The sequence below is a fragment of the Lepidothrix coronata genome, unplaced genomic scaffold (genome assembly GCF_001604755.1).
Source record: "Lepidothrix coronata isolate B3197 unplaced genomic scaffold, Lepidothrix_coronata-1.0 Scaffold190, whole genome shotgun sequence".
In the NCBI taxonomy this organism is placed as follows: domain Eukaryota; kingdom Metazoa; phylum Chordata; class Aves; order Passeriformes; family Pipridae; genus Lepidothrix; species Lepidothrix coronata.
The window spans coordinates 1504203-1530840 of record NW_016690370.1 but is presented as its reverse complement, the minus strand read 5'-3'; the positions used below and the strand labels follow the sequence as shown (position 1 = coordinate 1530840).

General features: G+C 42.4%; 1 long non-coding RNA gene across 2 annotated transcripts in view; it reads right to left on the bottom strand.

Annotated features, from left to right (window-relative positions):
* The window catches only part of LOC108505408, a 43985-nt gene that overhangs the window by 6512 nt on the left and 10835 nt on the right, over positions 1–26638 (bottom strand). For both annotated transcript variants that reach the window (XR_001877494.1, XR_001877495.1), the window contains exons 4-6: positions 17597–17686; positions 11412–11552; positions 10656–10752 (exon numbers count right to left, since the gene is read on the bottom strand). This is a non-coding gene — a long non-coding RNA (uncharacterized LOC108505408). The remainder of the gene's footprint in view (positions 1–10655; positions 10753–11411; positions 11553–17596; positions 17687–26638) is intronic.

The following is a 26638-nucleotide window of genomic DNA, read 5'->3' as shown; positions in this document are numbered from 1 at the left end:
TTAACAGCACTAAGATCCACCTGAGGTCAGTTCAAAGGTTGCCCTGACGGAGGAGAAGTAAAACATCTGCAGGAAACACGTTTCTGTAACATTGTGCTTGACATGGGAATTAATGGGTGCAATTCCACAGCCTGTGTTATGCAGGAGATCAGACAAGATGATCATAGTGGTGCCATCTGGCCTTAAAAAAAATCTATGAATCTACATTTAAATTCCCACTTGACCCCAGGTAACCTCTCTCTGAGCCCATCTGCATGTTGAATATTCCCATTAAAAGGCAGTCGACAGCAAGCCAAGCTTTGCTAACCTCAATCAGCCTTATTTCATGTAGCCACTGACATCATATTTTGGCAATAAAACCCCAAGAAAACCTGATACACACCCAAGCATTTCTGCTTATAAGTGCAAACAACTGAAAAAATAATTCATTAAGTGCCTGGAACCACCAGACCATTTCCTGGAGAACCCCCCTGAGGAGCTGCTGCCACCGAGTTCTGAAGAACAACCTGAACAACCAAGTGGTTGATGTTTGTGTGCAACAAACCCTGGGAAGGAATTTAGTTGCACAGAGAGTGGTCCTTGGGACCACAGACAGCTCAGGGAGGGAATTCCTGTGGGTTTTAAGTGAGATGGGTAAAGAAGAACCCTCAAAAGTACAAATCTTGTGCTTCTAGTTGGAGGGATTTCTTTTTTTCTCTAATAATTGTTCACCCAAGGCCTGGCTTAAAATGAGGCTTTCAAAATCCAGCACAACAGGGCTTTTAAAGAGTCACAGTGGCAGAGCAAGAGGGGAACTCTTTGACAAGGTTTGGCACCTCCCTGCTCAAGGCTCCAGTGTCCTGTGACCACCAGTCCCTCTCAGACTTCCACGAATATCTTCTTCTGTGTTTTATTCTTAATAACCACGGGGTTTAGAGACCTTCTAAATTATGGGCATTTATTAAGGGGAAGATGATGTTAAATCAGTCAAATCAGTCTTGTGCACATATTTTTAAGTCACAGAATGAAAGGCTCGTCACACCCCAGCAGAACTTGGATGGTGGAGTAGTTTCCATGGGTCCCAAAGCAATTTGGAGATCCCAGAATAGAAGCACAGAATGGTTAAGGTTGGAAAAGCCCTCCAAGATCATCGAGTCCAACCATTCCCCAGCACTGCCAAGGCCACCACTGACCCCTTTCCCCAACTTCCACATCTACACGGCTTTAAATCCCTCCATGACTAAAACGTCCTGTCCCAGTGCCTGACAATCTTCATGGGGAAGAATTTTTTTCCTAATATCCTACTATTTTTCCCAATATTTCTACCCTGACATCTCCAGGCTCTGAGAGGGACTTGCCTGCAGCTCCACAGACACACCTGGCTGAGATCCTTCAGTCCCTGTCTGCACAGTGTCCTCTCTCTTAACTTGGAAATGTTTAATGAAATTTCCCTGCTATAAATCTAGAACTACCCTGCAAAATTTTGGAAGTAGATATTCTGGATGGTTCTACAGGAACAGCAGGAGCCTGATCCAATATTTATTGAAGCAGTGTTGCTGTTTACTTTGCATTAGAAGCAACCAAGAGTAAAAGAAGAGAAGGAGAAATATAGTATCAGCAGAAACTTTTTTTTTCCTGAGGGTTGGGTTTGTTTGGGGGAGGTTGTTTTTTTCAGTTTATTTGGTTTGGGTTTTAATAAATATATATTTTGGATCTAAGGCTCTTCTCTCAGTTGGATTTTGGTTCCCATGAAAACAGTTTCCATAGGATCAAATGTGGGTTATTTCCAGGGAGTTACTTGGGGAAATATATTCATGAAGAGACTGCATCCTGCTGATGGAAAACAAACACAAATAAAGAGACAAGCCAGGAAAGAGATCTGAAGAGAAGGAAGTAATGAAAGGACCATTTTGGGCACTGTTATCATTACACTGTGTCCATCCCCTTCTCCCTCACTCTCAGCACTGTATGTTTTAATTATCCCCTGAAGAAACAGCTCTGGAGATTCACCCACAGGGAGCAAAGGCTCTGTCAGTGACAACCACATTAATTTCCCTGCTGGAAGCAGGAATGTGACTTAAAACCCCCAAACAACGTATTTTTAGGAACTTAGACCATGTTTCTTTATAGAAACTATTGCCCTTTACACTCGACTGGTAGCACAACACCTATTTAGAGAGACACCAGTAAGGAGGAGTTAGTAGGTCTGACTGCAGCAGTGCCTCAGTTTTTTGTCAAGTCAGTATAAATCATGTTAAAAGAATGCTTTGGAGTGGTTATAACCCAGCATTAAAAAGGAAAAAAAATTCTGATTTAGGGCTGCTTGTTCAAATCATTAACCCCATTGTACAAGGGGATAACGAGGCAGGATTTGCAGCAGGGAAGTCCACTGAGGGCTGTTAGAGGCAGTGATGGAGCTGCCACTTCCTGGCCAGTAAGCCCTTAAACAGCAGATTCCCTGGAGCTGGGAGAGGGTATCCAGAGGAATTATCCTGCAGTGTTTGCCCAGTTCTTACATTGTGGCCCTGGACATCTGCTCCTGGTCACTGCCAGAGACAGGATGTGAGGGGCAGATGGTCCTGGGGCTGTTCCCTCTCTCCGCTGTCACTGCTGGGACTGGGCACGAGAGTCCCACTGCAACTTCAGCTCAGCTGGAGCAAAAAGCTTGGAAAACCTGGGAAAAACCATCCCCCAGTATTATACACAAATACATGTTCAACTTTAAATGCCCTCTGCTGGCTTCCCCTCCCACAGCTGCATCCAGAAGACCAGCAGGGAGGAAGAGGAGCTGTCCCACAGCAAGGATGCTCCTCTGAAACAAGGCAAACAAGGCAAATTTTCACTGTTTTTTTTTTAAAAACACCTTGCAAAACACTTACTTTCTATAAAAAGGGCTTTAATTCCCATGCAGTTGTCAGCTCTCTGGGCAAGAGTCACCATCCCAAACTTTACAGGGTTACACAGCTGGCTGCTGTGCTATCCATCCCTTTCCTACGATCTCAAAAGCCCCCAAAACTGGTAAATTAAATATTTACTGGCAAACAGCACTAGGAAGAGATGTGAAGTGTCCTTAGTGGAACCAGATATTTCCATCAGAGAGTGGCTAAAACCATCTTTCTTTTCAGAGCACCCCTACACTCACCTCTCTATGGCATTTTTTCCCATATATGATGATTTCCCACAAATATTAGTGAGAAAACATGGCAAGGGAAGCCTGACTGCCCTGGAATCTGGATATGTTTTTTTCTTAGCTCTCTGTACTTTTTAATTATGAAATATTTGTATCTTGTCCTGGATATATGTGACTAGTTAACACTCTTAAAAGCATTTTAGATGGCATCACATGGATTCCCCAACAGACCCTCCATTTGCACCCCACATTTTTCGAAAGCTGTTTTTTGTGCACGTTGCCTTCTGTTTATTCCACTTTAAATTGTTATTCTGAGAACAAAAAAATAATATAATCCCTCCCAAAAATGAAGGGGGAGACTAATCCTTCACGCCCTCAGCTTTTTGTGGAGTTGTCCAGTGCAATTTGTGAAGGCAAAGAATAAAGTTTAGCTCTGCCTGCCACGTCTCAAACAGCTCTTCTGTTTAAAACAATATCAGAGACTTCGGGGCACTCGGTGAAATCACAATTTACGACAAAAGTTTCAGTTTGGTTGGCACAAACCTATTAACTGTGCTGAAAAGAGTGACAGTAATTGCAACTGGCTAAGGGTTGATAAGGAAACTCGGTCTCCTAATTTGAAAGAGAATTTACAGACTGGCAAAGCCGTGTCAGACAAGAGAAGCAAAGATAGCTGCACTTGGTGGGTTTTAATTCAAGTCAAAAAAGGAAAGAATGAATTCATAATATTTGTACTATAAAAAGAGACGTTTTCCAAGTGATAACTTTATCACCCCGTGGATCTTATTCTATCAATGTCTAATCACAGCAAAATGACCTTTGCCACAGACCAAAACTGTAAAATAACAGCTCAGTTGTAAAATAAACATAAATAGAGGACATCAGATTTGACCTTGTTACAGGGGCAGAGATTCTGTGCTGCAGGCACTGAAGTCACGGTTCCTAAAATAATTGAGGTCTGTAATTGAAGAGAGGGAAGAATTTAACAACCCACACTGAAAATAAAAAGCTCTTCCTTGGCCTCACGATGTTCGACCAGCAGAAGGCACCAGGTGCCCCTTCCCACCCACAGGGGTGCTGGCACAGCATCACTGTCCAAATCAGCCAAAAAATCCCCAAAACTTGAATCTCCTAAAGCTGTAATTTACTTTAGGTAAGGCTTTGTATCGCCCTGGGGTGGAATGTTCTTCCTCAGCACCACTGTGCCCACACAGTGTCCCGCACCATCATCACCATGGCCCTCGCCCCCTTTTCCTCAATGAGGCAGCTCAAGGTGCCTCCAGAATCTTCTCCTCCAGCATCTTCTTCCCCAGCACAAATATTCCACGTGGGCAGGGAAGCCTCTGTGTGGTCTGGGGCTGGGAAGTCCCCTGGAGAGGCTCCATTCAGTGGGATTGAATTAAAGCACCTCTATAACGGGATTATGGTTGTTCTCTCATCTGAGTTTCAAAGCACCTCAGCAGAGTGACCTTTCCTCAAGTGTTTGTCTCTGATTCTTCCTGATCTGAATTTTCTGCAGGGGAAGAACTCAAAGAGAAGGGAATGTGCTTTCCTTTCCCTCTCTGCACGGTGAGCACATCACATCTGTTTTCCTGGGTTTCGGGAGCTCTGAGATTTTTGCATTACCCAAGATAAAAATAATTTGTATCAAAGATACAAAACCCGGTGCTTCGGGTCACAGCTCAGCTGCAAACTGATGGAATAAGGAAAAAATATCATTTCCTGGTGAGGAAATCATTCCCTAGTTGTGTGTGATGAGTTCCTTGCTCCTTCCTAAGGAATAACTGTCAGAAAGAGAGGTAAAAATCAGGGCATGCCCAGCCTGCTCCAGCACAGAAATTCCTCTGTTTCAAAGGCAGGGTTTTTTTTTTTTTCTTTCAGCACTTATGCAGTTATTAAGTAGATTTATATATATATTTATTTACCTAGTGGAAAGTGTCCCCATCCACAGCAGGAGGTTGGAACTGGTTGGTCTTTAAGGTCCTTTCTAACCCAAATCATTCTCTGGTTTGGATATCTGGCTTTTTTATATGTACTAGTACTTTTATATGCAAATTTAGGTATTAAATGAGAAATTCCTTCTGTTAGTGAATTTATTTTTAAGTCCATATGGACAGGTCTATATCATTATGTCACATAAGGGCACATTAAATCCTAACTCACACTTACATGCAATTAATATTGGCTTATTGGCTCTATTGCTCAAGCAATGGAGTAGAAAGATGCTGCAAACATTTAATTTGTCCCCTTTTCCATGTCTCATGACTCAGTTTCCCTGGTTTTCATTTCACCCTTTCTCACACTGTTCATGTTTGCAGCCCTGAAAAAGTGTTATTTTTTTCCCTGAGCATGCAGCTCTGGATCCTGCAGCACCTCCCACCTGCAGGGCATTTGAATTTCCAGGTTTATTCAGGACTATGATTTTCAGTGAGATTTTATTCTCTCAAGTATCATCTTGATGGCAGTCATTTATACTTTGAATATGAAACACATCTTATTAATCCAACCCTTTATGAACTACTCTAATGCACAAATGATTAAAAATGTAACATAGAGATTGTCAATGGCACATATATCTCCAGAAAGAGAGAAAATACCTCACAGGTACAGACACAAACCTCTTAAAAATTAAGTATAAGCAGCAGAAAAATAGAGGAAGGAAGTTTCTAATGTATATTTAAAATCCTAAGTGACAGTCACAGCACACCAGCAGCACAAGAATAGGAAAGACCTGTAAGAAAACAGAGTAATCACCCCCATTTGATAACAATTTCTGTGAGGACCGATCAAATGGCAGAGCAGGAGTTATGGGGGTTGGTTTGGATGCAACAGCTCATTTTGGGCAGGGGAAAAAAATAAAATTAAAAACAACAAATGTGGAGAAGCCTCAGTTGTTTGAGTCTGGCTGAGGAGGGGCTTTTACAGGGCAGTGCTCAAGGGACTGTGACTGAGGTTACACACGAGCTCCATGGGAACAAGGACAAGGCAGGGTGTCCATACTAATTGCTGGGGGAGTAGCCAAGTGTCACCAGGGAGAAAATTGCATGGCTGAACTCCAAGGGGCAACGGGACCAAAACACAAAGGAATAAAAGCTCAGAAATGAGCAAGTCCACACTGGCTGGGTGAAATGTTATCTGAGCAAACAAACCAATGCAAGAGCCCCAGAAAGCATCTCTCTCCTCTAAAGGGAGATCTCTCTCCTCTAAAGGGAGATCTCTCTCCTCTAAAGGGTGCCTGGCAATGCTGTGAGACGTTGCAGAACATCCTTCCTAGATGCTGTCAGGCAACACTTGATAAAGTGTCCACAGCCCAGTGCTCCAAGACTTCCCAGCAAATGTAAATGGATAGGTGCTCCCTCCTTCCAGTCACAGGTCACCTGCTGTGTCCTCACACACTCTGGGGCTGTGTGGAGACAATCCCACACACTTTAGTGCCCCCATAAATCTGTGTGGGCAGCGCTGGCAGCTCCGTTCTGCCCCGTCACCCCCATGGATGCTTGGGATGCTTGGGATGCTTGGGATGCTTGGGATGCTTGGGAAGCCACAGGCAGCCAAGCACCACCAGAGCAGAAATTCCTGGGATGTGCAAACCCTTCCTGAGCACTGAGGCTGTTCTCACACTGTAAATCACACCTGATACCCTGTACACCACGTATTAGCTGCTTAACCCCAACTATTAGATGTTTAAGCCCAGCTAGGTGGGAGCTCCAACACTTGTCCCACCTTCTGTGGGCACATCCCAAAAGAAACCCTCCAGCAGAGCAACAGGTTCAAACCCTGCAGAGCAACAGGTTCAAGCCTTCAAGACAAATTACACCTGGATATTTTGCACTTACAGTTACCTTTAAATGTTAATGCAAAGAAAAAATATTAGATATTTGAATACAAGTCTGTTTATCAAATATATCAGTGTCCTTTCTGTTATAGTCTATACTGGTTATTAGTTGATAAGTGTCAGCCTATAAATAAACCAGTGCTGCCATTCCCAAGGGTTTAACCTTGGCTCATCATCAGAGTCCTCAAAGACAAAGATGGAAGCAGTTTGCAGATTTTCAGACAAAACCAAATCCACCTTTATACCTCTAAAGTTTAGAGCAAACCCCCCCTCCCCTCCAGGAGCCCAGCGGAGAGCACAGGGCAGCTCAGGGGGTTGGGATAGTTCACTTCTTGGGAAATTCATCCAGGATTTGCTCCACTCTGACCGCTCCAGAGGTGTTTGGGGCTTGTAGGTGTGAGGGGAGGGGTTTTCAGTGCTGAGGCTGCAGCTGCCACACCACAATTCACCTGCTCTGCCTCTGCTGGAAAGTTCTCTGCCAGGAACCTCCTCTCCTCAATCCTTCCCTCACCTCCCACACAGGGAAGAAACCATCTTTGGATTATAGAATCATGAAATCATTTAGGTTGGAAAAGACCTCTAAGATCATCGAGTGAGGCCTCACCAGGGGGACAATCACTTCCTTATGTATAAGAACCACAAACCCCAGCTGGCATTATATTTCTTAATTTCTTTAATGCAAGCAGTAGCAGTGGCACATTTCAGCAACAAGTTCCAATTCATATTCCCAATTTGGTTAAAGAAGGAGGTCAGGAATTCAGACATAATGCAGAAGAGGGGTTTGGGGGAGCACACAGAGGGCAGAGGAGGCAGGGAAAGGGGTAAATCAGAACACTTCTAAACAAGCAGTTCGGAGAAGAAGTAAAAATATCTGAACACAACAGAAAACAACCTTCCAACCCATTCTTATCGGTTTCTCAGAGAAGCTGTGGCTGCCCCATCCCTAGAAGTGTCCAAGGCCAGGTTGGACAGGGCTTGGAGCAACCTGGGATAGCAGAAGGTGTCCCTGCCCATGGCAGGGGGTGGGATGGGATGAGCTTTAAGGTCCTTTCCAACCCAAACCGTTCTGGGATTCTCTGCCTCTAAAGCAGGACTCCATAAGTGACCACAGCACAGGACAGCTCCAGCTTATACCAAATGTCCTGGAAACTTCCAGGTGTTACATCTTACTCACATGAATATGAAAAACAGCCTCTGCTTATCCTTGACCAGACACCACACTGAATTTTAATGGCTCCATAAGAATTTGATGGCTTGCAGAGAAGGGAGCTTTTGTAATAAGGTTTGATAAAACATCACCCCTGGGAGAGCTTGTACATAAACACCTCTAAAGAGTTATGCAACCCCAGCATGCAGCTCTCCTGACAACAAATCCATCCAGCACCAGGAGCACAACCTGACTGAAAAAAAGGGTTCTATCTCTGCATAGCAATGAGCTCTTCCTCAGAGTGCTGCTCCTTTCCAACCAGGAATGCAAAAGGAAGCAGAAAAAGGCTCCTCCCACTCCTAAACCTCGGTGAAATTATTGTTTTCGGCAAGAGGATCAAACCCAAGACTTCTGCCAGCGCTAGAAAACACGTTGTTTGCACAATAATCACCTCCCTCAAATGGCAGCCGGGTGTCATTCCATGTTTTCCCAATGCCAGCTGCCAGCCGGGGTTTCTAAGGAAACACCGATGCTGGGGGAGCTGGAGGGAGGGGGAAGAAAAGGACAGAACCTAAAAATAAGTGTCACACGCCTCTTCCAGGCCTTAAAACCACCTGATGGAAACATTGCCAACATCTTGGAATGGTAACATTTCTGAGACACCCCCGAGGCTCCACCCAAGATGGATCATTTTGCGCCGAACAGTGTTTTGCTACGAGGGGCTCTAGTTCTGAAATCACATTATTTTTTTTTTTAAAGGGTGTTTGGGAAAATAAACTGACTGGATTATTCCTCAGATTACCCAGAAAAAATGGTAACTTTATCATTTTGTGCCACTGCAGCCCCAAATAAGACTCGAGGTCTTACGTGGAGCACGAAGAGGAATTTCACTGATTTTTGAGGATCGATGGTTTTCATGGTGGAAATGCGGGATTTTTTACTTTTAATTGAACTGAAATGGATGTGGGAGGAAAAAATAATACCCCTATCCTTGAACATGGACAGGCCATGCTGGAATCAGACACCCAGAGCACTCCAAATCAAATAAGCCCAAAGAAATGACACCACAACACAGCAAGTTAAGCACTTTTCAGGTCAAGCTGTGGTTGAGTCAGGAGGAAGCAAAAATACACCCGGAATATTTTTGGAGTGCTCTAAACCTCTAATTTTTCAAGATGGCATTGTTTATCCAATTAACCCAGAAAAAGATCTCCTCTTGGAGGGCTACACATCAGGAATATTTCCTCATCTCTGCTGAAATTAAGGCTGTGCTCTAAAAAGGGACGCAAGTCTGGTCTGTAACAGCTCTGAAAACACATTTATTATAAAATAACTGTGACACAGAGCTCTCTAGAAGCACTTAAGTATTTTACCATCTCTCCCAGTTACGTAGGCAACCACAACCAGTGCCCAGCCAAGCAGATGATTTCACTGGATGTGACTACTGGGCTTTAGGCTACGTGTAAATAGTCAGAGCTTCGCTCCCAGCCAGTCACTAATACACTCCATGTACACATCAGGAGGGAAATGTCTGTGGAACTGAAGTCAGAACAGTTCAGTGTGTTTTTAGAAGTGGTAGCCAGACAGTTTCTTGGGTATAACTTTGATGTTTTGTGCTGTTAGTGCTTAGATGAAGATCCAGGGGATATTGGTTTCACAGTATGTGCTGATCCCTCACTCTGAGTACCACATTTTACCCTGAAAACTCTCTCTGCTTCAGGGCTGAATTAGTTCTTATCCTACATAACTCAGGTTGTCCAGAGAATCTGTGGATGTCACACCCCTGGAATTGCTCAAGGACAGGATGGGTGAGGCTTGGAGCAACTTGGGATAGTGGAAGGTGTCCCTGCCCATGGCAGGAGGTGGCACTGGATGAGCTTTAAAGTCCCTTCCAACCCAAACCATTCTATGATATCAGAGAGAAACAGCCAGCCTATATGTCACAGATGTAAATATATATATATATATATGCACACATATATAAAGCTAATTAATTGTTTCCAGGCATCATTATTTAAAGGAGCCTTTGGTCTGTATCTTGTATGTGTGCAAGTAGAAATGTAAGTATACAGGAATCAAATTCCTACCCATTATTCTCAAAGGATTACATGGATATATCCCCAGAGAAGGAGCAAAGCTGGGCTGCTTGTTGGGTGGAAAGTGGTCCCTCCTCTCTTCCAGAACCTCTCCCAAGCCCTGCCCACTTTGGAAATCTACCTCCTTCCCTTCCTTGTGCTGGGGGCAGGGAGGGAGAGCCCAGCTTAAATCCCCAAGGCTCATTAGCCACGTTAAAGGCTGGTGACATATCCCCTTGCTTGATAAAATGCAAGAGCCTCACACCCCTCTGCTTTGGCAGCCAAGCAGCTCCCAGGCTGCAGTGGGGGGAGTGCCCAGGGCTTCCCACACTGCTTTAATCAGGGCTTTACTCAGTCTCTTGATATGCTGGGAGAGCGCTCCAGCATGTGGAAATTCAGTTCTAAGTGTTCCCATGGATCATAAGCTATAAAAGAATTCATCTGCTGGCTGAGGCAGGTTAAAGCTTTACAAATTCAAACAGACGTTACCTTCACTGCCACGCCGAAGGAGCCTCCTCCCTCCTCCCGGCTGGAACTCCACCAGCTGGAGCCCAGGAGATGGTTTCAATTAGCAGCTCACACACAGCTGAAAAAGAAAGCAGACAGAAAAAGGCCCCCTCCCTTTTTTTTTTCCTCTCTCTCCTTACAGTCAAAACCACACCAACTGAATTTGTGCCGTTCCTGAGTTTGGGCTTTTTCGAGTTTGATTCATGATCGTAAAGCAACACAAAATAAAACCACCACACAAAATAAGTCTTCATGCTCAGCTTAGCACGTGGGCAGAACAAACCCGGCCTGGCTGACCATCCCAACCTTCCAAAATGCTGGATTTCCATCCAGCTCCTCCCAGGCTGCCGAGGTTGCAGAAGGGCACAGCAGCAATGGGCTGTTCATCCAACTGCAGAACGCTCCAAAGACTGAGGAGGTGGAGTGGTTTGCCATTTGATGTGTGATTAGGGGGGATTAAACTCTTCATTTTTGTGACAAAATCCTCATAAGGACAGCAAACGACTTCGAAAAGGATGAGGAATGTCTGTGATTGTTTAGGGATTCTTGAGGAATAAAAAGGAAATGAGAAAACATGAGACAAAAAAAAAGAGGAAAATGTAAGGGGAGAAGATGATGTACGTTATAGTTCTAAAATTTCCCAGTTAATATTCTAAGTATATTTCACATTATTTAGAATTTAAAGTGAAACATTTACAAAAATTCACTTATTTGGAAATCTAACAAGGATTCCTTTACCTTGCTCTTCTGTGTTTCTGTCATTGTTCTCCTGGTTCCGGTGGCACCTCAAAATGTTCTTCAGCTTCTCATCAACATTGGAAAAAGACCTCCAAGATCATCAAACCAAACCATGGGACTCTTGATTAGGAACACACCACTCTTTAAGAGTAAACCACAACAGAACAATATATGTAAAACATGTGCTCAGCTTCTAAATAACTGGATTTTTGTAATGGATATACAGGTTTCACTTTAAATTCTACATGATGTGAAACATGTCTAAAGTATTAATTGGGGAAATTTTAGAACTAGAAATTCTCAATTATGTGAAACAGATCTAGAATACTAATTGGGAAATTTTAGAACTATAATAAACATTATCTTCTCCCTTCTCATTTTCCTAGTAGAGTTTTGCATATCTCCTGGTCCCAAATATCCTTTCTGTGTTTCTTCACACAAAAGAAAGTTGACTCCTTTTATCTTTTAGCACATTTCCCAAAGGAACAGTTTCAGCTTCAGTCTCAGCTATTTGTCCACAGCGACTGCAAATTGATTTATTCCTCAAAATGGTCAAACTTTGTCATCAAAATGCTGGGAAAGGCTTTAATTCAATCTTTGCATGTCCTTTAACTTCCTTTTATCTCTTTTGCTGCTTAAACAACTGCTAAAATGTTAAAGGCAATCTTTTATTTATTTATGAAGCAGCCAAAATCAAGGCAATAGATTAGAAGGGACCTGTGTGCCTTCCTTAAAGCTGCAAAGAAGCAAGACAATGTTTTTATTTGAGTTTTTCAGCCCAGATTGAAGACTGAGGCAGCAACAGACTCTTCCAAAGTATCACTGATAAAGCCTCTGGTTAAAAACGTGGTCCAGCTAAAGTGGGATTTTAAAAAGCCCAAAATATCAGTTTTTATGTCTTTTTCCCTCTGATAGGTTGGATTTTGTGTGAGTTTGTCCATATACGAATGAATGTGTACATTTATATAATACGTATAATATATATATTGCATAATAAATGCATAAATTTAGCAACTATTTGTGCTGTAGATTTTCAAATGCAGAGGGACAGACGCAAATGACCTGGACATGCTCAACAAAATTCCTCTTTTCAACTGAAAATGTCGCTAACCATTTGTTCATGTTTTATGTAACACACCAACTTGTCTTTCACTTTTTTCTATTCCCAGTTCCCATCATTTATATATATTTAATGTCCTGCTCTCAACTTGTGGCTTCATTTCTTATGCTGAAAAGCATATTCAGCACAAGCTGTTTTTCTTGAAGCTCCCTCGTTATTTACTGGAATTTAAGATCATTAATCAACTTCTGGGTGGACTTTTAGCCCTCAAGTTTTAGCCTGACATTCCCATATCCTCATAGTAGTGGGAATATCTGATTTTACGGGGCTTTCTTTTGTTATTCTGTCATGTAAAACTTGGCTCTTTAGTGGGATTTTTAGGTATCAGCTTAAGGAAGGAATGGCTTTTTTCCTCCAGGATGAGTGTCTAAAAACCTGTCCAGGTGCACCAAGGATCTGAATTTCACCAGGAGGGTTTTATACCAAAATAATTTGGGGGGGTGTGTGTTAGGGGTTGGTTCCAGTCGGGTTTTTATGATCTTTAGGATCTCAGTAGTTGATTTTCAGCATCCAGCCGTGAAAATTTTGGCCTGTGCATGTTGTGAGTGACTCCTGGTCCTCATACCTGCAGAGAACAGCCTGTTCTCTCCAAAAAAATACCCCAGCTTTGCTCTTGCGAAGCTTCCTTGGGTCTCCCCAGCAGAAAGGAGTTAACAGGGGGATTTATTCCTATCCAGGAGCAGGGAAGTCCAAATTTCTCCTGTCTCCTCTCCGAGCTACTGGCAGGGTTTTAACAGCTGGAGACACAGAAATGGAAATAAGGTCCTTCCAGTCAAGGCTTGACTGGAACCCAAGTTTAAAACCCCAGATTCTGTTCAAATCTCTTCACAAAATCAACATCGTTGCACCAGTGCATTAGTTTCAAAATCAGATCCCAGATCAGCAAAACCCTGGGAGATAACACTGATTTGGGACACTTTTCTAGCCAACTATATTTATTTTATGCTTGGATTGGTTTTTGAAGGATATATAAAATATGAGGATTGTTTTTTGAAGGATATATAAAATATGAGCATTAATTTTTCCCGGGTCCTAATTGCAGAAACCATCTCAGCTGTTGTATCAGATAAGATTTTAAAGTCCTAAGTTTTATTTCATGTATTCTCTGCTTCTGTATTGATGGGTCGGGTCATTTGACAGATATCAGGTATTTAGGTAGAGAGGGCTGGTAGTAAAACTGGCTTGAATAAAATATAAATTACTACTTTTATTTTAATTTGCTACTTTAGTTTTTACTTCCAGAACCACCTATAGGAATATCTATACTTCCCACAAACAATTAACTACATTATCACTTAACACAGGTGATTTTACTCAGCAAACTGCCACGAATACAAATCCACTCCCAAACGTGAAGATCAACCTGTTATTTTTCTTGTTTTATTTCCTTCTGAAAAAATATGAAATAACCAAAAACGACCTTTTGGGTTAATTATGATTTTTTTTATCATTTAGTTACTTTAGTTTCAGGGTCTCAGAAGCGCTTCAGGACAAATTATATCTCATATATATGATTTTCCTGAATAAGGACTTTTTGTCTGAGGTAGAGACAGGGCCTAACCCAAGGGCATAAACTTAGTTTTGATTCATTCAGTAGCACATCTGTGGAAGCAATATTAGAGCAGCCTTAAAACACTGAAGTGTTCCAGGGCAGAGAGGTTTATTAGGGATTTCATAGACCATCCCTCAAATCAGACCCCTTAAAATTCTCCAAACTGACAGGAATAATAAACTTGCAGGCTTTCTTACTCAAATACTTTCATATCTAAAGCTGAGTCTGCCTCTCCTTCCTAAGATCATTTCAGTAAATCAGGATTGAGTTATACAACCTAATGAGGGAAATTAATTTCCTAAAATTACCTTCACTGAATGAAAACATAAGGAATATAATCAGATTTTTTTTTTTTTCCAGAGGAAAGAGAATCACAGTGAACGGAACAAACCGGGATGTCTCGGATGGAAAAACACTTCCTTTTCTTTCCAAAACAATTTTACATAACAATTCTATTTTTACTCTCCCACTGACTTCCACCCAATCTCTCTTCACTTTGAAAAGATACAATGATTGCACAGATAAAGCTTTTTAGCTCCTTAGGTGTCGATTCCATACAACCAACAATTAATTTAAAGATTACCTATATAGGATTTCTTTCAGGATCTTTGAATCTCCTCAGAAATACTTCTTCAGATCAAGAACTTTTGATAATTTTGGATCCAAAATAGCTCAAGTGGGATATGTTTTACTCCTCCTGTATTATTAAAAACTTTTCAAAAAGTGCACAGTTTTCTAGTTTTATTCTAGAAAGTGCCTCCAAATCCAGGATTAAGGCATTAATATTAATAGCCAGAATATGACCCTGTGGCATTAAATTCCTGAAGCATCTTTCTACAAATTCATGAAAAGAGATTATGGGGGGTTTTGTGTAGATAAAAGATACAGTCTGAAAAAAACAACAACAACAACCCAACCAAAAAATGCAAACCTCCAACACTAAAATGAACTCCAAACCCAGCTGAATATCTTTCCCACTGGCCACTCCTCTTGTTTTTCCTGACAAAGAATGGGGAATTCTGCAGGACAGGAGACCTCCCTGCCCACCCTCAGATCCCTTCTTTGAGGTGGATCAGCTCAGCTTCTCTGGGCTTGTCCTGGCAGCAACGAACACCCCCGGAGACTCAAATCCCACCTGGGCTCTCCTCTGCACCAAAAGGACATCACAGGTCTCTCAGGCCATCACAGAATCACCTTCCACTAGCCCAGGTTATTCCAAGCTTTGACCAACCTGGCCTTGGACACTTCCAGGGATCCAGGGGCAGCCACAGCTTCTCTGGGCAACCTGTGCTAGGGCCTTACCACCTTCACAGCCAGGAATTCCTTCCCAATATCCCACCTAACCCTGCCCTCTGGCAGTGGGAAGCCATTCCCCCTTGTCCTGGCACTCCAAGCCTGTGTCCAAAATACCTCTCCAGCTCTTGGAGCCCCTGGAAGGACCTTCAGAGGGGTCCAAGGGTTGAGATTGTGATGTGCTGCATCTTGGGATGAGTGAAAGGTCTCTGCAGGTTTGCTTTGCAGCCCAAAGAGTGATGGAGCACATGTCGAGGCTCTGCCTCACCTCTCTCCTCCCACACTGAGCCAAGCAGGAGTCACAGTTCCTTCCCATGGGGGATGCTCAGGAGCTTCAATGAGGGAAACCACCACAGAAGTGCTAAAAATTATCACAGAACCATAGAATTGTTTGGGTTGGAAGGGACCTTAAAGCCCATCCAGTGCCACCCTTTGCCATGGGCAGGGACACCTTCCACTAGCCCAGGTTGCTCCAAGCCCTGTCCAACCTGGCTTTGGACACTCCCAGGGATCCAGGGGCAGCCACAGCTTCTCTGGGCAACCTGTGCCAGGGCCTCCCCACCCTCCCAGGGAACAATTCCTTCCTAATGTCTCATTTAAACCTCCTCTCTGTCACTTTGAAGCCACTCCCCCTTGTCCTGCCACTCCGTGCTCTTGTAAATTAATGTTTGCAGCAGCTGCCAAACAGCTCCAGTGCAGCCAGGGAGGGGAGTGGTGTGTCCTGTTCTCCCAGTCCTGCAGCAGGATCTCAGCTCTCCTGGAAGGACACAGTAGTGGCAGCAGCACGTTCCATTAGTTTTCCCAGCTAATGAAAGACCTCAGGCAATCTAATTCCTGCTCCTTTCTGGGGAATCGTGCCAGGTATATTCCCAGGCCAATTATTGCTTTCACAAAGAGCTCTAAATCTGTCAACAAGCAAAAGTGTGAACTACAGTATAAAAACCCAGTTAAGACTGGGAGCCAATTGTTATAAGAGGAGTGTTTCTTCTTGCAGAGGGAACAGTGAAATCTGGCTGTGTGACAGCCAGCCCACAGCACCACTGCCCAGCTGATGTGTTAGACACTCTTAGACCATGCCAAAAAGTTTGTATTCCTTGTTTTTTATTGATAAATAAATGCTTATTCTCGGACATGTCAATATGATAAATATTTTTCCAGCTACTGTGGGAAATTTCAAGAAGGTTCCAACAACTTCCCTCACTGATGGGAATAAGAGCAAAGGCAGATAATGGATTTTTATCTACAGAAGTAACAACATCTCAATGCATCTGAATGTATTGATCTAAAAATTACCATGTGTAGGAATTCTGCAGTTTTCCCGTGGAAACTCTGTGTCAGGGAGATACAAATCATACAACAAAATGTACTCTGACTGTCACCCCTGTGGTGTCACAAAGGCTTTGGGGTTGTTGGCATGTATTTACCCCTCCTGGAGGAAATGTGGGTGTTGGGAGGGATCAAGAATTCAACAACGGTGATGTGGCTCCAGCAGGAGCAGAGATCAGTCTCAGACATCTGAATTAGCAGGCTGGAATTATTCAGGGCTCTGCTGTTGGCTTGAATGAAAGCTGGAGGAACCCCAGAGAGCTGTGGATGGGCACACAGACACTTCTGGGATCATAGAATCACAGGATCATTAAGGTTGGGAAAGACCTCCAGGATCTCAGAGTCCCCCCTGTGCCCAATGCCCACCTTGTCCCCCAGCCCAGAGCTCTGAGTGCCACGGCCAGGCCTTCCTGGGACACCTCCAGGGGTGGGCACTCCCCCACCTCCCTGGGCAGCCCCTTCCAGTACCTGACCACCCTTTCCAAGAAGAAATTCCTCCTGATGTCCAGCCTGAATCTCCCTGGGCACAGCTTGAGGATATGTGCTCTTATCCCGTCGTTTTCCTGAAAAGAAGTCAAAAATCTTCTTTCTATTGATTCAGCATTTGAGGAATCTCCCACCCAGCTGATCTAGAACATGTGGAAGCTTCTCATATGAGGCAATTCCTTGCCTTCAGTCCTGTGTGCTGGGACTAAATGGAGTGGGATGTTCCCTCTGTCCCTCGGAGCTGTTGGCTTGTGCCCAACCGGCGCTTTGGCTGCGCTCGGTTCCTCTGGGAGAGCTGGATTTTCAGCTTCCCAGGTTTAACTTTTCTATGAAAAAAAACTTGTGATCAGCAAAGGCTGAATTGTGGATATTCCCCAAGCTGAATCTCAGGGCTGGGTGTTGACCCACCTTGGTTGAAGATCTGGAATTGCCAAAGGTTTGCTCGGAGAGTCCTCAGGAACACTTTGGATTTCATGGGGTGCAGCTTGGAAAGATGTTCTATGGGAAAAGGAGACAAGATTTTATAATCAGATGAACTAAAACTACAGGATTGATGGGGACTGTCAACCTAATTATGGAATGAATCATGTCTGGCTCTACAGTTATTAGTCAAAGTAATTCATTATTTGCTTAAAAATAACATTAAAATTCAACCAATAAAACCACTTATTGATGGCTGCTCTTTTTTTTTTCCTTGTCTAAATGTCATCCCTGTTAAGAAAACGTAAAAGAAAAAGTCATTAAATCATCTTAGGCATTAAAAAAAAAATAAATCCATCTTTCATCATTTAAAGAAATAGAAAAGTGAGACATTATCTGACAAATACAGAAGTTCGAAAATTCAGATCCTCATCAGGATCTAAACCCCAAATTCAGACCAAAGCTGCCTAAGGTGGAAGAGACCATTTCATAGAGCAGAAGGACCATGTTTGAACACTCTCCAAGCCTGAAGTGACACCAGTGACCCGATCCTGCAGCAGACCAGCTCGCCCTTCCCTGTTCCCCCCGGCCCTGGATGAGGCTGATGCCCAAAGCGGGGCCAGAAACGGCCCAACAGCAGCACGTGCCTTGGGCAGCAGGTCCTCGGGGTGGGTGATGACCCTTCTCCAGACTTCTGGAATGCTCTGCTCCTGCAGAGCCGGCTCCAAAAGCCCGGGGTGACACCACACCTCCCTCCCTGGGGGCTGCAGGGCTGTGCTCAGCCACCCAAGGCCCTCTCTCTGCTGCAGTGACCTACTTTCACATTCTGCTTTCACGAAGTTTAAGAGGAAGAAAAAGAACCACCCAGCCCCAACCCCCCCCCCCCCAGTGCCTCAACAACAAAACCACGAACAAAGAGGCCAGTGACGACTTTTTAACTTGTTTTTAACGTTCTTAAGCTGTTGTGGAAAATAAATACGACTCAAATCCTGTAATTCATCCTTCCATACCTGAGGCAATACAACAAAATATGCATTTTTGTAGGCTGGCTTTTTGCTTCCAATAGCTTTGTAATAGTCTTATCCAAAAGATGAACTGCAAATTCTTTTTTTTTTCTTTTTTCTTTTTTCTTTTCTTGCATAAGATGCTTTCCTCTGTTGGTAGCAAAGATTGAAGGAATGAAGATTTTCTTTTAAGATCTACGGCAAATAGGACTTAGATTTGATTATTTACATTTGAATATTAGAGATTTTAAATAATCTGCCTGCGAAAGACAAATAAATTAAGCCTTCAGAACAGTAAGAACATAGTTCTAATCGTGTTTTCCAAGAGGAAAAGCATAAACTCTAAAATGTAGGTTATTTATGGTCCCTGAAATATCACTGCAGTTACAGAGTGAGAAGATTCAATGGCCTGAACTGTTTGGGCACTTGAAGAAAAAGTTAAAAATATGTTAAAATTCCAGATAAGGTGAAGAAAGAGAATAAAGGATGAGAATTGTCTGGATGAGTCCCATAAGCACAGGACATGTTCAGGCATCTGCAGGCAACAGATGTCCCCAGCAGCAGAGACCTGAGTCAGCAAACCCTGTTGAGCACATACTGTTTAGACTATTCTGCTTTAGGTACACAGTCCTGATACCATTATTTAGGCAGCTTAATGGTCACATGCACAGGCATTGCCAGTGGTGCTGTTCTGTTGCCAAACAGATGTGCAGTGCTTTTTACAAACCTCCTTTACCATTTTATTGCTTTAGAGAACACACAATGGCCTGTTTCTGCATCTTTTTAAAAAAAGGCTAATTCTACCACTTAAATATGTGTACATGAATGAACACATGATAACATTTCATAATAACAAACCCAAAAACTATACACAAGCATTTTAAACACAACCCATAAATATGCATTAAAATTTATTGGAGCAGAAAAGCTTTATTCCCGGTGAACTAATAGTCTTTGCAGAAAAAGTTAATGTTATTACTTGGTTAACTCAAATCACTTCAGCATTTGTTAAGAACATAAGTCACCAAATCACCAAATGCTCCTATGCTATTGTGGGGCTGTGTTTCTAGGAATATATTTATAGTATTTGTTTTAAATTTATGATGTTGAATATTTGTGTTAAGTTGTTCGCTGGGAGTAACAGCAGGTAAAATGAAGTTATATGGTTTTTTTTTTCTTTTTTAAAAAAGAAATGTCTAAAAATGTGTAAAAAAATGTCTAAAAACAAACCAACCAATCAAAACCCCAAACCAACAAATTTAGTTCCACCTTAATAAACTTAAAACCTGCTGCCTGACTGCTGACCAGGGCAACAGAGGTGCTTTGGGAAGTGTAAATGCTGCAGGATCCCGTTCTCCACCATCACTTCTGTGGTTTGGCAGCCTGGCTTGTGTTTAATGTCAGTTCTAATTGCAGCACCAGAGTACCCAATTATATAAAATGAATCTATTGATGACTATGCCATTCCTCCACAGGAAATCTCAGTTTTATAGACTAGAAATGGAGATCTAGGAATGCTAAAATCTTATTTCCAGGGCAAGCAGACCAGCACAGCCATCCCAGTGTAGCTGCAAGCTGATTATCCTATGGAATCATTAATTATTTTGATCAGGGAGTCCCTTATTCTGCCAAAAGAACTTTCTGTTGTTGCATCAGGATGCCTTAAATCTCAACCAGATAATTCTTAAAAGTCATTTTTTTTCTCTTGAAATAACTGGCAAAACTACTTGTGCTTAGAACAAGCCCCAAATATACAAGATTTCACTGCACCCAAGGCTGGAGTTCAAAAATTAGTTATCTTACATTCCAGTCCACTTAACAAAATTCCATGAGTGTATTCATAAGGAAAGGTCTTAGGAAGTGCAGGACAAAGCATCCAAAAAATCCAAACACTTCTAATACTCTCAGTCATGATAAGAAAAGATGTACAAATGACAAATCCTACCTCTGAGGAACCCATCATGTTCTAGAAGAAACAATAGCAATCAGAAAAGTTGTTTGACATTATTCTGGGAAGAAAAAGACATTTACAGAGGGATTTCGTGGGGAATTAAAACCCAAATCCAAAAAACAAATAGGATTTGATGATGAAGCTCCTACACAGGACTTACAAAAGGCTCCCCCAGTTTAAGTCTATTAGAATGTATTATATAAGGACATATGACAAATCAGCTGTAATCTGGATAAATACAGTGCCTGGAGCTTTGTTCAGCGAGCAGGGACACAAGGAATTACATCTCTTACTAGGGAACCTGCCCAATCAGGAATTTGCCACCAAACTTGAAGACAAAAAAAAGAAAATAGAGGCCAGAAGGATAAAGAAAGTGCTCTGAGTGCAGCAGCACCTTGGCTCTTATTTTATATATATAAATATTTATATTATATTGTATTATATTATATTTATTATAGGAAAAACAGGTTTTAAGAGTTTGGGGGAAAAGATAAAGAAGTCAATTTGCACATGAGCAAAGAACCACACGACTGATTTCATGGTCACATATCTATGGGAGCTGTTGTGTCAGCGTGATCATGGGAGGATTCAGACTTGAAAGAAAAGAACAAAAAAAATAATATTTCAGAGGTGTCTAAGCTGTTAATAACCCTAGAAACAATTTCTTTTGTTTCTATTTTAAACTTTATTTAAATTTATTTAATTAAATTTCTATTTTAAATTTCTGAGAAATTTTAAAACAGAAAACCTAGCTAAGAAATTCATAGAAATAAATTCCGCGCTCCAAGAAATGGACTGGGAAAATCAGATTTTTTTTTTAGCAGTTAAAACAGGACTTGTCACAGTTGGAGGAAACAGAAGATGTGATATGGACAAGACTTATGTATGGGAACACATATTATAAACCTACTATGGAAACTGTGCAAGTAAAACCTGAATATTAGAGAACTTTTGATTAATGTCTCTCCTTCCTGCACTTCCATCTCTGCATTCAATCTCTGAATTAAAATGTTTTGATGGTGGATTCTGCCACCCCCCAGCACAGACATTTCAAGACGCTGCAAGAACTATCTCCAAGCTGAACGTGCCCCACCATCCTTTTAATCCATTCCCACTGTTCCCTGCAAGCCCAGCCAATTGTGCCATTGATTTCCATGGCCTTCAGATCAGCCCCGTGGGACTGAGAGATAAATGTATTCCAGACTCCAGGATGAAGGTTTAAAAAGAGGGGGCAGGGAGATTAATGCATTTGTAACCCTTGTTTCCACAGGGCCAATAAAGAATAAGAAGGATAAAGGATTACGACTCGAAACAATATATCCTTAAAATACAGTGTTTGGAAAGGGCTGCACTGATCTCAATGACATGGATATTTTCTCCATTCCAGAAAGTGGGCATGTGCCCAGAGAAGCTGTGGCTGCTTCATCCCTGGAAGTGTTCAAGGCCAGGTTGGACATTTGGAGCAACCTGGGATAGGGGAAGGTGTCCCTGCCCATGGCAGGGGTGGAACTGCATGAGCTTTAAGGTCCCTCCCAACCCAAACCAGTCTAGGATTCCATGATCCCCAGACATGGAATTGCCATGAGGATCCTCCTCACTAGGAGGAAAATCATGGGATACTGGGAAGAAATTCTTCTCTGTGAGGGTGGTGCCCCTCTCCGAAGTCAAAAGAAATCTCATAACTAAAATTAAGATTTTTCTTTCATGGTACTCAGGAGTAGAATTTTCCAGCCTGAATTTTGCAAAGAACTCCTTGCTCAGGTGCCATTCAGAGCACGGGGATGCCGAGCTTTGTCCTTGGAACCTGTTATTTCAACGAGAGTCCTTTGGAGCCTCACAGGCTTCCCATTCTCACCAGGTCCAAGGAAGATATGAAAAAGCTGGATGGGAATGACAGGGAGATTAATGGATCAAGAAAGCCCTGGGAAATCTCCACTTTTACCCAGAGAAGCACAGGATGCCCAGAGAAGCTGTGGCTGCCCCAGCCCTGGAAGTGTCCAAGGCCAGGTTGGAGCAACCTGGACTTGTGGAAGGTGTCCCTGCCCATGGCAGGGGTTTGGAATTGGATGGTCCTCAAGGTCCCTTCCCACCAAAATCGTTCTGTCATTCCATGCTCTGAAAGCCCCCCCAAAAGACACTTCCTGACACCCTAAACAGCTGTCCTGCACATAAACGTGATAAATGTAATTTATAGGTAATTTGACAAAATACTGTGCCTGAGGTGCAGCATATTTAAGAATTAACACCATTATCAGCACTTTGGTCACAGCTGTTCGTTCTTTGCCATTATAATTTTGCATTTAGCAGCCAAACTGAATATTTCTCTCCCTCTTCCCTCAGTGCAGGCAGAGAAGGTCCCACCTCAGCCAAAGTGCCACCAGCACCCCCCTGCAGTCAGGTTTGGGAGAGGAGAGTCTCTACAAAAGCACCTTCACCCAGAGATGAATTTTGCCCAATCTCTTGTTGAAATCAGTTCACTTTAGGCAAGTTTAAACTTGCTTTTCTTTCCTCCTGCAACCAGAACCAAGAATTATTTTTTTTTTTTTTTTTTTAAGGCTTATTCATGCTTGTTCATCAAGGACTCGCTGCAGATCCAATCAGCCAGGCAGCACAAGGTGACTCAGAGCTGGCAGGTCACAAAGAAGCAGCAGAGCACAAATAGCAAGTGCTTATTTAAAATCAGTTCTGGTCAATATAAGGACTTAAAAATTTCCCCCAGACAACGGTCAGATAATTTCAAATAATGGGGGTATTTGAGAAAAATCGTTCTCTGCTGGTGGATATTCTCTGAGTCACATTGATCAAATGACTCATGAATTATTTAGTCAGCTCTTAACCCTTTGAGGGAAAATTATTGATTTTGTTTCATATATCATATTATGGAATCAAAATACAGGGAAAAATACCATGACAAAAGTGGCACAGAAACAGCCCATCAGCCTGTGTTTATCTGCCCTGTAACAGAGAAACAGGGAGAGTTTGCAACTGCAAAGTTAGAGAGTGGTTCTGCCTTCCCTGGCATCTCCAAAACCCTGTAAGGAGGATTTTTCCCTTGTATAGCAGAAAAATACATTTTGATTTAGATTAAAAACGTAAACATTCTACTTTCATTTCAAACAAAGCCACTGTTTGTGTATAAACCGAAGCTGAAACAAATATCCAAGTGAAAAATGCCAAAATGAAGTATTAATGTCACTGGATTAACACGGGTGGGGGAAAAGCACTCAAAGTTTAAAGAGAGTTTTCTAGTAAGAGCTGAAAATTTTGTCTTTTTTTAGCACCAAACTACACAGAGAACAGTAGATTTTGCAAGGGGAAGAAACAACAGTACCATAAATAAAAGTTACAGTCAAGAAAAATAATAAATCCTCTCTCCTTCTCGTTAATACATTATTAAAAAACCAACACTGTGGTTGAAGGTGGACAACACCAGGAGGTACAAAATGAGTGTTAAGCCCTTGAAATAAAACAGCTGGAGATTTCCCAGGGGTTTCTTTGGTCCATTAATCTCCCTGTCATTCCCATCCAGCTTTTTCATATCTTTCCTTGGACCTGGTGACAACGGGAAGCCTGTGAGGTTCCAAAACACTCTCGTTAAAATAACAGGTTACAAGGACAAAGCTTGGCCCTGAATGGCACCTGAGCAAGGAGTTCCTTACAAAATTCAGGCTGGAAAATTAAACTCCTAAGTGCCTTAAAAGAAAAAAAAAAAATCTTACTTTTAGTTTTGCACCTTCTTTTTGACTTCATAAAACCTGTGAAAAAAAACACTTGGACTTTTTATTTTCAGTGGCCTCACGTGGTAAAGTTTGGGAATCGTCACTCTGAAAGTGTTCCCATCTCCAGCTCTCAATGGAACTGGAAAATACAGGAAAAAATATTAGGAAAATCTGTTATTCAATGTGGTGGGTTTTTTTAATATTTCTATTGTCCTGCAAATTAATACCTGTCTTAATTCAAATTAAACCTCAGTGGTCCTGAAGGGAGGACTCAGCACTGATGACACCTTAACCAAATTTCCTGAATTCCTCTCAGATTTAGTGTTTATTAGGAGGTAGTTCATGACAATATGATACAGGGTTTAAAAATAAATTGTTTGGTGAGGCATGGGGTTGTCACCTCTCTGGAATAGGACATTTCTGCTCACAAGGAACTTGGATGAAGTGTTATTTTAGGAGAAGAACTCAGTACTTTTGTCCTCTGTCCCTCTCCTCTGCTCTGGAGTAAAATCCACCCCAGGAGGATAAGAAAAAAAGGCCCCCAAAAATCAATATAAATATTTCTTCCTTCAAATCACAGTTGGCAAATTAGATCCACATTTCTTTGAGAGAAATTGCTTTAGTGTGAAGCATCTCTGTCAAATGAGGTTTCAAATATCTTGTGTTTCCAAGTTTCCCGTGGTTGCTTAAATAATGCATTTACTACATTGGAAGAGTTATCCTCTGGACTGGATTTGTTGACATAATCCAGAGGTATTTCAGCATCATATTTCACATTTTGGAAGCTATTTTGCCTCCATGTGCTCGTTTGGTGCAGTTTGGGGATTTGAGATGTTGTCTTTGACACGTAAACAGCTGAGACTGATGGTCAACCTCGCAAATGAGAGAGGCAAAGATAATTCCATCTGCCACAGCAGGACAGGAGAGCTTCAAACTGAACTGAGGATGAGGAGACTACTAGAAAAAGGCTGATTATTTTATCTGCTGAGTGAAATTGCCTCATTCGGAGAACACTTCTCACTGTTCTACATCTCAAAGACATGTGGGAAGGGTCACAGAGACACAGCAGAGGAGTAGCAGAAATGAGCAGGCCAAGCAAAGTCAGACTTACATCACTTATAAATGTGATTTCTCAGCACACAGACATTGATTTTCCAGGCAGGGATGAGTAATTTAACATCAGGTATCGTTTTGAATGTGTTGTCCTTTGTTTGAGATAATTTTCAGCAGGTTTGGGACTGACCAGCTGCTGCAGTTAAACCCTGTTCTGGCAAGTGGGCAGGAAGGCACCACACAGGACAACCAAACTTCAACAGTCCTTTGATAATTTGATTTGATAACTGACAACATTTGATGATTGATTTCCTGAGATCTCAGCTGGAGCACTGCCTCCAGCTCTGGGATCCCAGCACAGGAAGGACATGGAGCTGTTGGAGCGAGTCCAGAGGAAGCACCAAGATGTTCAGAGGGCTGGAGCAGCTCTGCTGGGAGGAGAGGCTGGGAGAGCTGAGATTGTCCAGCCTGGAGAGGAGAAGCTTTGGGGTGACCTGACTGTGGCCTTGCAGTGCCTGAAGGAGCTACAAGAAACATGGAGAGAGACTGTTGACAAGGGATGGAGTGACAGGATAAGAGGGAATGTCTTCCAACTGCCAGAGGGCAGGGCTAGGTGGGATATTGGGAAGAAATTCTTCCCTGTAAGGGTGGGAGACCCTGGCACAGACTGTCCAGAGAAGCTGCGGCTGCCCCATCCCTGGAAGTGTCCAAGGCCAGGTTGGAGCAACCTGGGATAGGGGAAGGTGTCCCTGCCCATGGCAGGGGTGGGACAAGATAACCTTTAAATTCCCTTCCAATCCAATCCCTTCTGGGATTCTGTGATGATGATGACTGTCAGTGTATAGCAAATCAGCAGCATAAACCCACCAATAAATAAAGCAAAAAAAATAACCTTATTTGGTCCACAAATATAAGAAACCAAATTGCTTCCCTTGATTACTCATGTTCAAGGGACACTGGCCACTTCACAACTGAATTTGCTGTTAAAAAAATCTCATTTTGAATTCAGCTCTAAAGCAAAACCAATTGCATTTTTAGGAGCACACAGGACATTCAAACTTGAATGTAGTGGAAATGAACAGTAGAAGCTGTTCAGGCTTAAGGTCGACATAACAATCAGAGAGCCAAAGCAAATTCCTTAGAAATGAAACATTTAATAACTGTCCAATGGTAACCCAATTATGAAGTTAGGACAACTCGACAGGAAAACCCCTTTGCAGCTACAAAGCTTCTTGAAGTTTTTAAATTTTAACATTTTGCCATTGGATTTTTATTTTTTTTTTTTGGTGAAGAAAAGAAATTT